Raw genomic sequence first — 16,594 nt, forward strand, 5'->3', positions numbered from 1 at the left:
ATAGTACGAAGACCCTTGAACATACAGTTTTCGGCTTACTATAGTATATTACTAATATAATATAATAGAAATATATATAAGCGAATTTAATCCGGCCCATTTTCTCCTTATATTTTAGTAAATACCCCTTTATTAAACTAGGTTATAATTTTTAAAGTTTTAATAATATTTGTCAAATTAAGTTTATACAAACCGAATAATAGAGGGAAGATATTACTAGGTTGTATGCGTTCTTTTACTAATAGGCCGGCTAGTGTAAGATAAAATCCTGTTAACGTACAATATAAATTTCAATCAACACTACATTTATTAACAAAATTTAAATATAGGAACAAAATAATAAGAATATTACCCTCTCGGTCTTTATCCTATTCGTTATGGAATTCTTTTCGTCCCTATTCTTCGAATTCTAACTCCGTCCGCAATAGACATATATAATATATTAGTATAACCTACCGTACTTCATTAACTATACGCCGTACTATATAATATATATACTCCTTATCTTACAGTTTCATAAATACAGCTATTATATATTTTAAAAATGGTACTAGTATTCTTTTCTTAGCTCTTTAATTACTAGGTTGCGGCCTGGTGGAGATAGTACCTAGATTACTATACCCTTCGCCGAAATACCAATTCAAAAATATATTTTATTATACGTATATTTTAATTTCGGTTATATATATTAATACCGATATTAGGATTAACCCCCGGTTATTATAGACCGGTATTAATATAATGCCGTCCAATACTACCGCCGGACTTCCCTACCTAAAAGCCTCCTAAATTTATAAATATATTTAATTTTCTTAATTTATACATTACTTTTTTACAATAATTAAGTCCAACGCTATATATACAGCTAAGGTAAACCTTACTTAATATTTTATTATTAAACATTTTATTATATAATAATAGGCATATCCCTATCTCTTCTATATAGTAGTAATAAATCCAATCGTTAGGGAAAATAGGCGGGCCTTTAACATTGCCCTCTAAATTGAGTATAATATATACGAATCGCCTAGAAATTATACAAATAAATAATAAGTATATATACAATTCGAATAATTCTTTAAACATATTTACAAAGTAACCTAAGCTAGAGTATACTCGCTTCCCTATATTGAACATTACTATATTTCTAAAAACCGTTAGTAGATTAAAGAATATAAATATAATTATAAATATTAATAGTAGTAATAGAAGTTGCAACGTCTTGATATTAATATTTATATTTATTAAGTTCTAGTCGGGGGTAGTACCCGGCCTGTCCGTTAATTCTTTAAACTTCTCTACCTTTATATTTATACAGTCTATTATATTTTTTAATAACTCAACTTTCTTCTATCTCTATATATTGTACAGCGAAACGTTCTACCCGTTTTATAAGTAGGGTAGGTATTTTTATAATATTTAATAGAATTGTTGCCTTACGTATATTTATTATTGGTATCCGACTTTATATTTTCTTCATTAATATTAATAACTATTTGGGTAACGCTAGTACTACCGATAGTATATTATTATTATTATCCCGAATTATTATAAAAACTTCTTATAAAGTATTATAATCTCGCCGATTAAAGCATATTAAATCGGTATATATAGTTAATGCCTTCTCGGTTACTAATAATCAAACCGATTTATTCTATTACGTACCGAAGAATATTGAAATATCGTCTTTATTTAATAGATATATTAGGGCGGGACCCTCCTCTTCTTTCATAGCCTCTTTATATTTAGTTATTTTTAAATTGAATTTATTGAATAATTCGAATTCTTCGATAGGAATGAAATAAGCGTCTTTATAATCGGCGCCTCCTATAACTTCGTTAAACAGAATACCGGTTTATACTATAATATTTTTGATATCGCCGATATAAATATTTTCAATATTAATAATTATATATAGTCGGTAAATATTAGTATCTATCTCTTTACCCCTCTTATTATAAAAATCGAAGATTTAATATCGTTATTATTAAATTCGGATTTATTCCCCTTAAGCGACGGCGGTATAGTTAATTAATACATATTCCCGCTATCCCTATCTGGGAATATCTTTTAAAGATTATTAATATTAAATATTGATATATTATCTTTTACTTAATATATTCGATTGCCCTTTATAAAATGTGTTAATTCGTTATTATTACTACGGTCGCTATTAGTATCAAGCCCCGCTATTCGAATATTACTATTACTATTATTATTGCTATCGCTATATTCGCTGTATATAAATAGCTCTACCGCCTTGTTCGTTTATTACTCTATTGTAATTTAATTTACATTTTAAGCATTTAGTGCCATTAGGTACTAGCTTCCGACGGGGGCCGTATTTTATTATAAATTATTTATGAATTTTCAATAAAGTAGAAGGTTATATATAAATAGAAGAAAAGTTACAATAGAAGATTAATGAAGTAAAGAAATTGTAAGCGAATATAATCTTTACAGAGTAGATATACTAACCGTATTTCTATTTACTACCCATTATTTAAAGTATTTATAATTTTACCATATTATATTCTAAAAGTAATTTTCATACGTTACTATTCACTTATATATAATAAGACTATTTATTTTAATAATTATTTCTTTACTTCTAATAAGCAAATATAGAATTAAAAGGAACCCTACTAAATTAGTATCTATATTAGATATTTAATCTATTACATATAACTCTATCTTAACCTTCGAAATCTAACCTTCGAATACCTACCAAATATAAATTAGGTGCGAAGGTATAAGCAATTGTACGTACGTATTTATCTTATTTACTATAGCAGAAAGTAATAATGGCTGAAGTAACAATAGCCCTCCTTAATTATTGCAGATAGTAGGTGGCGCTACTAGTAGAAAATATAGATTTCGTTCTCGCTACGTAAATTATTATATATTAGCTAATAGTATATTAGTTAATTTAATTAATTCTTATTAAAGTTAGGAAGATATTACTATATACCCTATTTAATTATAGACCGCGCCCGCGCCTATATTTTTATTTAGGTCGGCATTTATATTAAAAAGAGACCTTTAACCAATAATATTATAAAACCCCCTCCCCCCTCAACTCCCGCACTATACTCCTAATAAAGGAGGCTCTATTATATAAGGTAAAATTAAGAAGGTAATAGTAATATAAGACTATATACTTTACTTCTAATATTTTTATATATATTAGTTAATAATATTTAGTGAATACTTTAATTCAATCTACCTATTTCGCTTCCTCCTACTTAATTGCGAAAACCTATTGTAAATAGCACTCTAGATATATCGTTTGCGCTACGATTGGAACTCTAACCCGTATAAGTATACCAACGATAAATAGATTAATATAAAGAATTGTATTAATATTATATAATGTAAAACATTCTATACCTATAATACTAACGTTATATTGCTATTACTTATTTATACCTTCTACTTACAAATTGATATACTTATAATTATATTCTTTGAATTGTATTAGTACGCAAATTGGCAATTTGGCTAATATAAATACGAATTACTATTTAATAATACAATTAAACTTATTATAGGCTAGATTGGAAACTATCCAACCGACTTCCAATTCTATTAATAATATACCCTCCTTAAAGTATATAATAATAGTATATTCAAAAAAGAGGCCCCCCAATTTTCTAAGTAGGATATTGATTATATTAAGAGGTGGGTATATAAGAAGCTTGACGGTGTATTATAGAGATTATTTTTTGATTATATTGCCCCTATTTTAAATTAGGAGATTAATTTCGTTACTAAGAGAAAGAATAAGAAGCTCCGGCTTTTCTATTTTAAATTAATATATATTATTATACTTTAACAAATAGGCGAAGTCTATATAGAGGAACTCGCCGTGACCGACAATAACGGTCGTATATAATAATAAATTTATAATAACAATATATGGCTAATTAATAAACGCGCCCGTAATAAATATAGGAAGGTTTTTAACAGTCTTACTATATATCTAAATTTGAAGGATATTAAGTTGGACCTCTTCTTTTGGATTAAGCCTACTATTTTATATATAAATAATATCGTTATAATTAACCTAATAGAGTTCTAGAATATATATAATACTACAGACTCCCCCCCTCCCCTCTTATTATTACTATTTACTCCCGATAATCTAAAGTTATTATATATAACTAGCGTTTACAATTATAATATTAAAATAGGTATTAAAGAGAATATATTGGAAGACGACCTATTTATAGGCCTAGGGCCTAATTTACCCGTACTATTGGTTATCAAAATAGAATCGGTAAAAAGGCGGCTACCCCCCTTAGGTAGTAGTAATAAGATATTGAAGGTATTTAAATCTTGATATATACCCGTATCGCCCTCGCTAATTTCGAGGTTTAAATTTAAAATAATATAGGAATAGGGGGGTAGCTCAGTTGGGAAGATCTGAGCTTGGCCCCCTTTCGGTTTCATCCGAAAGGTCGTGGGTTCGAATCCCGCTCCCCCCCCCTCTTTCATCCGGTTTTTCGGCCGGATCGGATAAAGATCTTCCCCGCTGTCGCTCTACTAAGCGCTCTTAGAAGAAGAAGAAGAGCATTTTACAGCGAAATCAAATATAGGGGCCTACTCTAGTCTAAAACCCTAGGTATATATAATTAGGTACGTATTAAAAATCTCATTCTAATTGAAGACGCGCCGGCCTCCCTCGCTCCGCTAATAGGGTTTAGGAATTGGAACCTTACCTCCGAAATCCATTCCAGAGCTACGGTTCCGCTCGGATAGAACCCGTCCGGTAATATAACAATTAACTAATTACATCTCACTAATCCTAATAAATCGAAGATTCCAATTAAGAAAGTAAGACCCTACTTCCCTACCCCTACCCTAAAAATAGAATGAAAGAAAAATACCCGCTTCCGGAACGAAGAATGCTACTAAAGCGTTGGGTAGGGAGGTGGGATCTAAAGGACCTATCAGAAGCAACGAAAGTCCCCAGGACTAAAAGAGATATACCGAAAGAAGATAAGCTGAAGCAGCCAAGGCTCCCCGGGCCCCCTACGGTGAGGTAGAACGAAGGGTTCGGGTTAGGGTTAGGGTTGGATATAGAGAAGTTGAGGGTTTTCATCCGGATTTCAATAATACGGTTTTTCCCTTAGACTACGAACGAAGCAGTACCGCATACCCCTTGGGTAGACTAGTATAACTAGTTAGCATAATAAGACAATAAATAAATAAATAAATAAATATAGGAATAAATGAAATAATTCGGCATTTTTATCTAGTATATATATAAGCCGGGCTCTAATATATTAAAGAGGAAGGCTAATATACTATAGTATATGTATGAGTTGTAGTTAGTAAATTACTCCTTCGATAGTATATTAACGAGAATTAAGTTATTTATATTCGAAATTGAAGTTATTTTAAATACACCTTAGCCAACGAATAAGGGAGAACTCTATAACGAACTCAAGACGAATGCTGAGCGGATCCTACGATGGGCCCTACGGTTAGGGAGGTTATAAGAGTATAAGTTGGTAATTAAAATTGAAAGAGCGAAAGAAATGGAAGAAGCGCTAGGAGGTATAGACTAATGTAGTTTGATTGTGTGTGTGAAAGACCCGGCCGAAACTAGGAGCTACCTAACTAGAGCGGAATTGTATTAGAACCGATGGGAAGCCGACTAAATATATACTAGACGTATAGACGACGACCCTAGAGGAAAATTAAATTATATTTAGACCGGAAGGATAGTAGGGTATTAACTACTCTATATTATTAATAACCGATACTATATCGGTATTATTATAAATTTTACCCTCCTTACTAAAAAGATCATCCTCTATATTAGAATTCTCTTCGTCGGCCTTAAAAATAATACTACTAGGTACTATCTTTATATTATAGCGGGGTTGAATAAAAGTAGTATCGTTGATCGGACCTATGTTTAAATTATGATTATAAATATTACGGACGGTTTACTTAATATTAGAAAGCTTTATAAAAGGAATTAATAATAGGGTTAATACGGAGGCGTTATAGAGTACTTATAGTAGAAAAATAATTATTAAAATTATTCTACTTAATATAGATCGTTATTATACCCTCGCCGATACGCTTAATATTAATAATAGCTAAATTAAATTTATTAGAAAGAATATAAATAAATTCCTTAATCCTTATAATATAGAAAGAAATTATAGTAATATTATTACGTAGTAGAGTAAAATCTATAAAAGTATTAATAGGGATATAGATAAATCCCCTCTTTTTTAATAGAGATTTAACTACTATTATAAAATCCGAAATCAAATAATCGCCGATAGAAGAAGGTTTAGCGCTAATATAGTCTACTATAACTTATATAATAATTATAATTTACACCCTACTAACAAAAACCTTAAAATTACCTTTAATTATATTATAATTATATAGTACTATAACAGACCTAATAAAGGTACATACTAAAAAAAAAAATTTTAGTACTTAAATATTTTTCAAATCCTCTTTAGTAACCGATATTTATAGTAAAGAATATTAGGGCGGACTATTTTAAAAATTAAATATAGGAATATTATAGCGATGAAATGGATATTTAGAGGGATTTTAGAAGTATTAGGCCTAATTCACCATAACCAATAGCGCGGGGAAGACGCTCGTAGTTGGTGGGCAGCTCGTCCCGCTCCAAACGCGTATACATACGACGGACGAAATCGTTAGCGGTACGAACGAAGGCATCCAGGTTGCGTTCGAACCTATTTTAACCATCTAACGCTATAGTAACGGCTATCGCCTAAATAATATTACGGGCGTTATAAAGGTTAATAGGAATATTTAATATATATATCTTATAGGTGTAGGAGTAGGTAGCGTTCTAGGCACTACCGGCTAGGATAGAAAGTAAACAATAATAAAGAAAAGGAAATATAGAGAATAAGAGACTTACTGATAACCGAAATAAGGCAAATTTTTTTAATAATAACCTTACGGAAATTGTTAAGGGAATTAGACTTATTACTACGTAGGACGGAGGCGAAATTTAAAGTATAGTAAAGGTAAAGAATTTTATAAATAATATTGATTAAATTAGTATAAGGGCTATAGAGGACGAAGAAGGAAGCTATACTAATTTGGAGGAGGATAATTACTAAGGAAATTGTAAAGGGTATAAATAAGGAATATAAATTCTAGAGGTAAAATTATAAGGGATATAGGGCCCGGGGACGTACTAAGGGAGGGACCCTGTACGTTGGAAGTTAAATTAATCGAATTAGGGTAATAATAGCTGGAGGAAGCTATTTTATTAGAAGTTACAATAGAGAAGAAAAAAAAGGAGGATTAGAAAGGAGTACTATGTAGGGGATTATATAAATAATAGAAGGGGGTCTTTATACTATTATAAATAAAGGTAAATCCGTAGGGTAATAGAGTAAATAATGGGGAGGAGGTATTTATAAATAGGATAAGGAGGTGGAGAAGTAGAGTGATAGATAGGAAGATAGGATGGGGAAGTAAGGAGAAAGCGAAGGAAGAAGTAGTAAAGAATAAGATGGAAAAGTAATAAAGAAAGTAGTATATTTAATTTAGTCCTATTTTTATTATCCTTATTATTCTAGTGTTAGGATAATATAGCGGTAGGAGAGACGAGATTAGTTCGTTGTAGCGGTAAATAAGAACCGTTATAGTTATAAATAAAATAGGAGTAGTATAGAGAACTATAACCAAGATAGAGCTAGGGGTTTTCATCCGGCGGTGCTTAATACCGTACGGTTTTCCCCTCTAGAGAACTGGAGAAGGACCCTATGCCAATAAGGCGCTATAGTTATAGTATAGGGAATAAGACAATTATTATTAGGCCTAATTAAAAGTAATTCGGAAACCGGCTAGGTTATTAAAGATTATAGGAAGAATATACTATAGGTTATAAGTATAAGTATTATATTATTTATAAGACTTCGGAGGCTAGAAGTATTTTATAGTAGCGCCCTTCTTTTTTAACGTTTTCTTTAATAAGTATTTTCTAATTTTCTTAAGAGTAATAGGTTTAATAGGAATATTATTATAAAGCGAATTAACGGGGCTAACGTTAGAGGCTATAGCTTCCGTTGTAGTACTACCCTTCAATTTATTAGGGGGAATCATAATTTCCGTTACCTTCGAAGCGGGTATCTTCTTTATAGTATTAGAAGGTTTTTTATATAGTATAGTATAAAAGAAATAGTACTAGTTCGGATTGAATATAAATATAGGATAGTAGTGGATTTAGTTAGGATATAGATATAATATAGCGGGAGTAGTAGCGTAATATAAGGAAGAAAAGAGGGAAGGAAGAAGGGAGCCGGGTCGGGGTTTCCTTTATAGAAAATTTAGACGATGCAGGATAATATAATTAAGGAAAAATAGTATAAAAGGCTATTAACTATAAGGAAATAATAGCGAAAGGATAGAGGAAGGGCGGCGATTAATTAGGGTAGGATCGGCTATATATATAGTAAAAATTTATAGCTTTAGTTATAATAGTAAGGTTATATTGAGAAGACGGAAAATAGGAAGGTACGGAGCTAATACGGCGCTATGGCGATAGCGAAGCGGAGGGTTTGTATCCGGCTATTACAGTACGGTTTTTCCTACTAACTACGAGCGAAGTAGCACCGTATGCCCACCGGGCGAACTATGTATATAGTTAGCGTGTATAAGACTGATAATAATAATAATAATAAATATACCTCAACCGCAAATTATTATAATACTAAGAAAAATAGTTAGGAAAAAGATATTCATATCGCCGCCCCCTATCCCCCTTATAATAAAGTTTGCTAAACCTAAATTAATAACGAAGAAGAAAGTTTCGGCCGTTCCTCTCCTTTTATATATTAAGCCCCCCTAACCCGAGCGTCCTATCATTAGCCTTACGCTCGATATTAAAGAAGAATAGTTCAGTATTAATGATCTAGTCTTTGAAGAGGATAGAATATAGAGTATATAGTTAAAATAGGACCTTAGCTATTTTAAAAGGTCTAAAATAGTTTTCAGACACCGATGCGATGCTGGATCCCTAGTTTACGTAACGCCCGCTGTATTCGTTGAAGCGTGAGTATCCCCATCTTTTGTACTGTTCCTTATTCGGACGGCTATAGCCGTCCTTACCCAATTGCTCTTTATTAATCCCCATTCTTTATTACTTCATTACTTCATTACTTCATTACTTCATTACTTTATTACTTCATTAGGATGTCTTAATACAGGGGCCGAGAGGACAACAATAACCTTATCGATAGGTAATATTGAAAGGTGAGATGGGTGAAGAATTTCAGAAATAGAAGGACCTAGTACATTTTAGCACGGACTATTAGAAATACTATTCGCAAATTGACTAATAAGAAGTAGCTTAGTAAAATGCTCTAATTAGTTGAAGGGCCGTACTACGCTTTAAGCCAATAAAGATATAAGAAACTTTAATAAAGAAAGCTAGTTGTAAACGAACCGTCCTTTAATAGGCCGCTCCGGTGGATGTAGGTTCAGGAACCCCTAGACTGTGAAAGTTATCCACCTCCTCTATATAGTTGAAGCACGCTTCAATAATCGAAATCGATATTACAACGGCTAAGAACCTTGCTATTAAAATCGTTATCGTTAGAATTAATATAGCGGTTGGGGTTATCTCTATAATAAAATTAGAGAAAGCTTAGATACACCTACCCCAAACCTTCCTATACCCAGAAACCTACTAAAAAGTGGATCTGTCAGCTGGATGACACCTGACATTGAAAATCCCGTTTTTATACCCAAAATTTCGTCTTTCCAATACACGCAACATCGACTCTATAACTTGGTCATTTTTTTCTCTCTTCTCAAATAATTCACACCATTTACCGTTACTAACTATTTATATATTAAATACCAACCTAATACCAATATCTATAATACTAACCTCCAACGTACGCAATTTAGCTCCCCCGTTTGTACAACTTCATTACTATAATTCAATTGCCTCGTTAGTTATCTTTATGAACAATACTTTACGGCGCTGCCCCGGAGGAGGGGGGGGGGGGGGGATTTAGATGTTATGATACATCTAAGATGGCCAAGAATACCGCTAAAACGCGGTAATTTACATAAAAGCTGACATTTGCAGACAACGGGTATGGGAAGGTTCGGGGTGGGTGTATCTAGGCTTTCTCCTAAAATTATTAACTAGGAGTTAAAGTAGTAAGGAATATAATATTTACTTTACAATTTCTTCCTAACTAAGCTTTAATTTCTCTTCTTAAGTTAGTAGTTTAAACTCTTCTTTTGATTCAGTATTGGGGCTTACTGTAATAGTTATTAGGGTAATTTAATTCATTAATACATTATTTATACAAATTGGATAAGCATCCTCTAATAACTTATAGTAAATACTATTGAAAATATATATATTAGCCGGGTATTAATAAGGATAATATAGTATAAGTTTAACCCGGATGAAATTTCGCTAATTACCTTTATACTTAAAATATAGTACCCTTGGGCGGAGCTAAAGTCTAGAGGAGACAGAGAGACGCCCTTAAGAAGTACTTAGAACTAAGAGGAAAAAAAAAAAAAAAAAAAAAAAAAAAGATTCGAAGTTGAACTGAACAAGTAACCTTTAAAAAGACAACACTAATAATAACAACTAAACTATAAGCTCTAATGGTTTTTGAAGAATAGGTTGAATTTTCCGTCCCATATTACCAACTCCCCCCTACCCTCCCCTCCCCTTTTCAAAAAAGAAAAAAAAAAAAAAAAAAAAAAAAACCCAAAGTCAAAAATTTGAAATTTTTTTTCTCCCTTCCAAATTTTCCTGCTTAGTACCCTAACCCTAAACCCATGTCCAAATCTTCAGGGTTCAAAGTATAGTCTAGGACTTAGTACGGTCGCATTTGCAACCAAAATCCTTCTTTTTTCTTTCTTTTCTTCTTTTCTCAACAACCAGCGCCTGCACCAGGGTGCAACCGGTATCAAAATGACCACCTTTTCCTTGTCGTCATTTTGGCACCATGTGCATTTGCATGCATTAGATGGTCGAAGCGAAATCGCTGTTGCAAAGGAAAAAGTGGCTTTTTCGAGCTACTATTCAAACCGTATCCTACTTAGCGCTAAATTTTCCTATTTGAGCCTGCCAAGCACGCGCCAAGACGGGTAATTTTCTACATTCTGGCCTATTATAGACAGATACGCCGCGCCTTCCTCGCTTGCGTTGGGTGGACCTATGGACCACGCTGTAAGGGGTGAAGCACAGTTGGCACAGATGCTGGCCTCAATTAATCGATAAGGTTGTACGAAGAAGAAAAGAGGGTAAAAGAGCGCCCTCTGGGCGGGTATAGCTAGCTATCCTTTTTAAGGGACGTACGTACGTACGGGCCGCTGGGGTGCCGTAGTGGTAAGCGACTTAATTGGTTATATTAATTGCCGGCCGGTTAGGACTCGGATTGGCGAGATTACTAATCGCTCTAGCTACGGGTAGTAAGCCCTATAATATTAGCCCCCTCTTCTCCTCTAATTAGAAGACTATTTATAAGGCTGTATTCCGTTACGTATACCCCTAAAATTAAATAATAAACCTCCTCCTTACTACTATCTATATTACGCCCGAATAATTTATATTTTTAAAATTACTCCCTTCCTTTCCCTTTTCCTCTTTTCTCCTTCTTTAATAGAATTACAATTTCTTATTATAAATATATCCTCAATATCTTATTACTTTATTACTCTACTTTCCTTACTCTTTTATTTATTTACTATTTTTACTACTTCCCTATTTTTTATTCTATTACTTACTTTACTTTTATCTAAATTTTATATTAATCTAATAATAATAATTTCCCCTAAGATATCCGATACTCCTAACTAATTCAATTTCAACTAATCCGTATAATTCTAATAATCTTAATAATTCCTATAGTAGTAATAGTAAGGCTCCTCCCTCGCCCCGTCCGCTACTCCTACTCTAGTTCTTAAAAAGCCTAAAATCCTTAGGCCGGTTTGAACTTAGCCTAGTATAATTATAGTTAGTATTAGTAAAACTATCGCTCATAAAACAATTATAGCCTTTATTACTAAAGTAATTAAATTTTAATTCAATTAATATATTCATTACTTCTTTTATAAATATAATTATATTGCTGCTCCTACGCGTAGTTTAACTATTATTTACCTACCCTACTAATATAGTAAAACAATTTATTTCTTAATTCCAATTTCGGTTTAGAATTCCTTTGTAGTTTAATATATTGTTAATTACGTTTCTAATCCCTAGTAAACTATTTTTTAACTATTTTTAAAGTAATACTAGATTTTTCTCTCTTAGAAGAAAAAGGCTTTATTCTTATATAAATTATTTACCTTTTTTTTTACTTTATAGTACCGACTTTAATTTCCTTTATAACGGCTCTTAGGGTAGAATTAGTATTAAAGCGGCCGTTGCCCGCCCGCTAAATTCCTTTATTGAACTTAATAAATCTAATGTTAATTCTTCGTTAAGAATTAAATTCGTTAAATTCTAAAAGAAATTAGCTACCTTAAAATTTAATATAAATAAAGTAAAGTAGGTAGTAAACCCCCCTTTTAAATAGTTGTTAAATAAGTTCGTCGATTAGTATAATAAAGAATTCGAGGAGAAGAAGAATAAAAGAGCGGCTATTACTACTATTAAGTCCTTTACCTTAGTAGCCGGCCCCTCTAATTTCCAACCCAAATACTATCTTTTAATTTGTAAGAAGGATAATACTCTTAGTAAATACCTTTTACTAATACCCCTACCGCCGCTACTACCCTTCGTAAATTCGAATAATAAGATACCCCTATCCCCTAATTACCCCTTAGAATCTATCCTTCGGATAGTATTTACCTACTTCCTTCGTTACTACTTAATATATACCTAAAGAATATTCACCCCTATATTATATACGATACTACGCTAGAGAGTTTTATTAGCAATAAAAGGGAGGATATTAACTTTTTTAATATAAACACTACTATAAAGGATTTATTAAAGGATAATATTATGAAGGATACTTAGTATTTAAGGGTAGTCCTAGGCTTAGCCCAAATAGAATTTTGATTTAATATAGTACTATTTAAGAGCCTTTAATTCCGTTTCTTAATTATAAGTCTTTAATTAATTTCTTATTACTCGTTAATAGATTTGTAATCCTATATATCATTGAATTGATATTTCTTAATATACCGATCTAAAGGTTCGTTATTCGTTACCGCCGGTCCGTACTTCGCTTCGAACCAATCTAGCGCTACCGTCTTTAAAAATTTTTATAGGGGTTCCTAAATTAAATTTCGATACCCTTTTTACTTTGCTAAGACTTTTCTAATTATACTTCTATATCTCTTCATAATATTAGTATATAGAATCTCTTCGATTTAGAATTCTAATTCTCTTTCAATTTTAATAGTAGGTAGTTAGTCGTTTATAAATTTTTAATCTGAAAGGAGGTTAGTAATAGTTCGATAGAAAAAGTTAATATAAAAAATATTATATATAATTCGAAGAAGGCTAAAGAGTTTAATTATATATAGAGAGGGGGGATAGCTCAGTTGGGAAGATCTGAGCTTGGCCCCCTTTCGGTTTTATCCGAAAGGTCGTAGGTTCGAATCCCGCTCCCCCCCCCCCTCTTTCATCCGGTTTTCCGGCCGGATCGGATGAGAGATCTTCCCCGCTATCGCTCCACTGAGCGCTCTTAAGAAGAAGAGCATTTACAGCGTAATCAAATATGGGGGCCCGCCCTGGTCCAAAACCCTAGGAGCACGTAACTAGGCACGTATTAAAAATCTCATCCCATTCGAAGAAGCACTGGCCGCCTCCGCCCCGCTCTACTAATAGGGTTTAGGAAACCCTACCTCCGAAATCCATTCCAGAGCCACGGTTCCGCTCGGATAGAACCCGTCCGGTTATATAATAATTAACCAATCACGTTATCTCACCAATCCCGAAAAAAATCGAAGATTCCGATTAAGAAAGTAAGACCCTACTTCCCTACCCCTACCCTAAAGATAGGATGAAAGAAGAATACCCGCTTCCGGAGAAGAACGCTACCGAAGCGTTGGATAGGGAAGTAGGGTCTAAAGGACCAATTAGAAGCAACGAAAGTCCCCGGAAAAAAGAGATATACCGAAAGAAGATAAACTGAAGCAACCAAGGCTCCCCGGGCCCCCTACGGTGAGGTAGGACGAAGGGTTCGGGTTAGGGTTAGGGTTGGATATAGAGAAGCTAAGGGTTTTCATCCGGATTTCAACAACACGGTTTTTCCCTTAGACTACGAGCGAAGCAGCACCGCATACCCTTTGGGTAGACTAATATAGCTAGTTAGCGTGATAAGACAAATAAATATATATAGAGAGAGGACTTTAGAGATTGTATACTTTATATATAATTAATTAAACTTCTTCTTTAAGCAATCCGTCGTATAGTTCTTTAAATTAAATTAAACCTTATTTCCTATTTAAAAACGTTCTATTAATTAACAATATTGATTAACGAACTTCTTTTATTCTTAAGCAACAACAATTATAGTCGCTTAATATAAATTTATAATTTATTATAACTTTTATATAAATTAAAAAGTTTATTTCTTAATAGAGAGAAGGGGAATTCCTAGACGGGCTCCTTCTTCTACTATAGAAATTAGGAGTTCGGTATTAAACCTATATATAGTAAAAAAGGGAAATGTCTAATAGAAGTATTAATTCGGTTATTAATAATTAATTAAGCTATAGGGTATTATTTATCCCAATTACTTTATACGTAGTTAATTACGGTTTTGAGGTAAGTGTATATTTTTTAATTTATACGTTTCGGGCCGTTATTAGTTTATAGGTAGTAAATTATATTTAAAAGATATTTAATATTAAAGAATCTGTGAAACTTCGCTCAAAATTGGTTAATTTACTTTAACTTTCTATTATTTACAATAGATTATAGGAAGCTGTAGTAGCGTATAAAGTATTATAAAAAGTATTTAATATATACTTCGGCTTCTATTAAAAGTATTAGTTCCAATATTATATTTTTATTTAATTAATCCTTAACTACCCAAAGGTATATATTGCTATTCGCCTCGGGGAAGTCTATAATGAAACTTATTTAAATTTCTCTATTAAATTATTCAAATGTAGATAGTAATTATATTGAAATGTATTTTTACTTTCTTTAAACCTTTGTAGAGTTATGAATATAGTAATTATAAGAGAATTACTGTATATAAATGCCTAATAGCGGCTAATAGAAGTATTAATTAAGTACGGTTATTATACCTTCATAATTAGAATAATTAAGGATATACGAAGTATAAATTATTTATATAAGGGTAGTACAAAGTATATTAAATTATTGGGATTAATCCGTAAGGTATACGGCGTCCGACTTGATATATACCGGTGCCCCTAGAATTTAAAAACGGCCTTAGTAGAAAAGACGGCCTTTAGAATCGATACTATAGTCTACAATCTAAATTTTAAACTTTAATAATAAATTGAAGTACCTATTACTATTCTAAATTACAATCTTTACCTACTAATAAATATAATCCTTCAATACTATTTAATTTTAAAATTATTATAAATCCGGATTTTTAAATATTTATATACCCTCCCTCCCGAAGAGGACTACCTATAATACTGAAATACAAAGTAGAAAGTACTTCTTCAATATAGAGTTTAGGATTATTTATAAATTATAAACCTTCTAGTCCTCCTTTATTGATATATTTTACTCCCTTCGTAAAAGTATATTAGGGATTATACCCTCCTTTCCTAACCGGTATTTTATATTGAAGATAAATGAGAATAAATATTTAGCCTACTATACTTAATATTTTAATAGTTGCTATATTTTTATAAAGTATTTGAAATTATAATAATCTATTAAGATAGTAAAGGATTTATAGTTCTGTAATTCTGCCGATTATTGTTCTTGGTAACTAATAATTACTAATATTTCTTTATTATAGATTGGGTAATTTCGTTCGGCGGTATTTAATTTCCGGGAGTAATATTTAATAATTATATACTTCTTAATATTAATTTTTTACGAAATAACGCCGCCGAAGGTAAAGCTACTATAGTCCGTTTTCAAGAATATTTTTTTATTTAAATTAAATTCAATAAGAATTAGAGTTTAGGTAAATAATACTTTTAATAATTGAAAAGTAGCTTTACACTCTTTAATTTCTTTGAATACAACTCCATTCCTAATTAATATTATAAAGGGCGTGATAATTTTAGAGAATTAAGGTATAAATATTTAACAATAATTAATAAATTTAAGGAAATTGTATACTCCCTTCTAGGAGGTAGAAGGTAATTACTCGAGGATGGCCTTAACCTTTTTAAGGTCGGTTTAAATTCTAATACCGGTATAGATAATAAATTTAAAATATTTAACCTCCTTAACCGCGGATTTATACTTATTTAGGTCGAAATATAGTCCGGCGTTTAAAAATTTCTATAGTATAAGACGGATTTTAGCTTCGTAGTCTGCTTTGAAGCCCGAGGTATAGATAAGGACGTTGTTTATATACGCCGTATAAATTCAATCTAAATACTCCTATAAAATAAAATTAATATATTATTAAAATATTATTAG

General features: G+C 31.8%; 2 pseudogenes across 2 annotated transcripts; both read left to right on the top strand.

Annotated features, from left to right (window-relative positions):
- The first annotated feature begins 4,400 nt into the window (after positions 1-4,400).
- NCU15311 lies at positions 4,401-4,487 on the top strand (annotated as a pseudogene). The gene has a single exon. The product of its transcript is annotated as a tRNA-OTHER (tRNA).
- A 9,046-nt stretch (positions 4,488-13,533) lies between these two features.
- NCU15310 lies at positions 13,534-13,620 on the top strand (annotated as a pseudogene). The gene has a single exon. The product of its transcript is annotated as a tRNA-OTHER (tRNA).
- Positions 13,621-16,594: the final 2,974 nt, after the last annotated feature.

The sequence above is a fragment of the Neurospora crassa genome, linkage group VII (assembly GCF_000182925.2).
Source record: "Neurospora crassa OR74A linkage group VII, whole genome shotgun sequence".
Lineage (NCBI taxonomy): Eukaryota > Fungi > Ascomycota > Sordariomycetes > Sordariales > Sordariaceae > Neurospora > Neurospora crassa.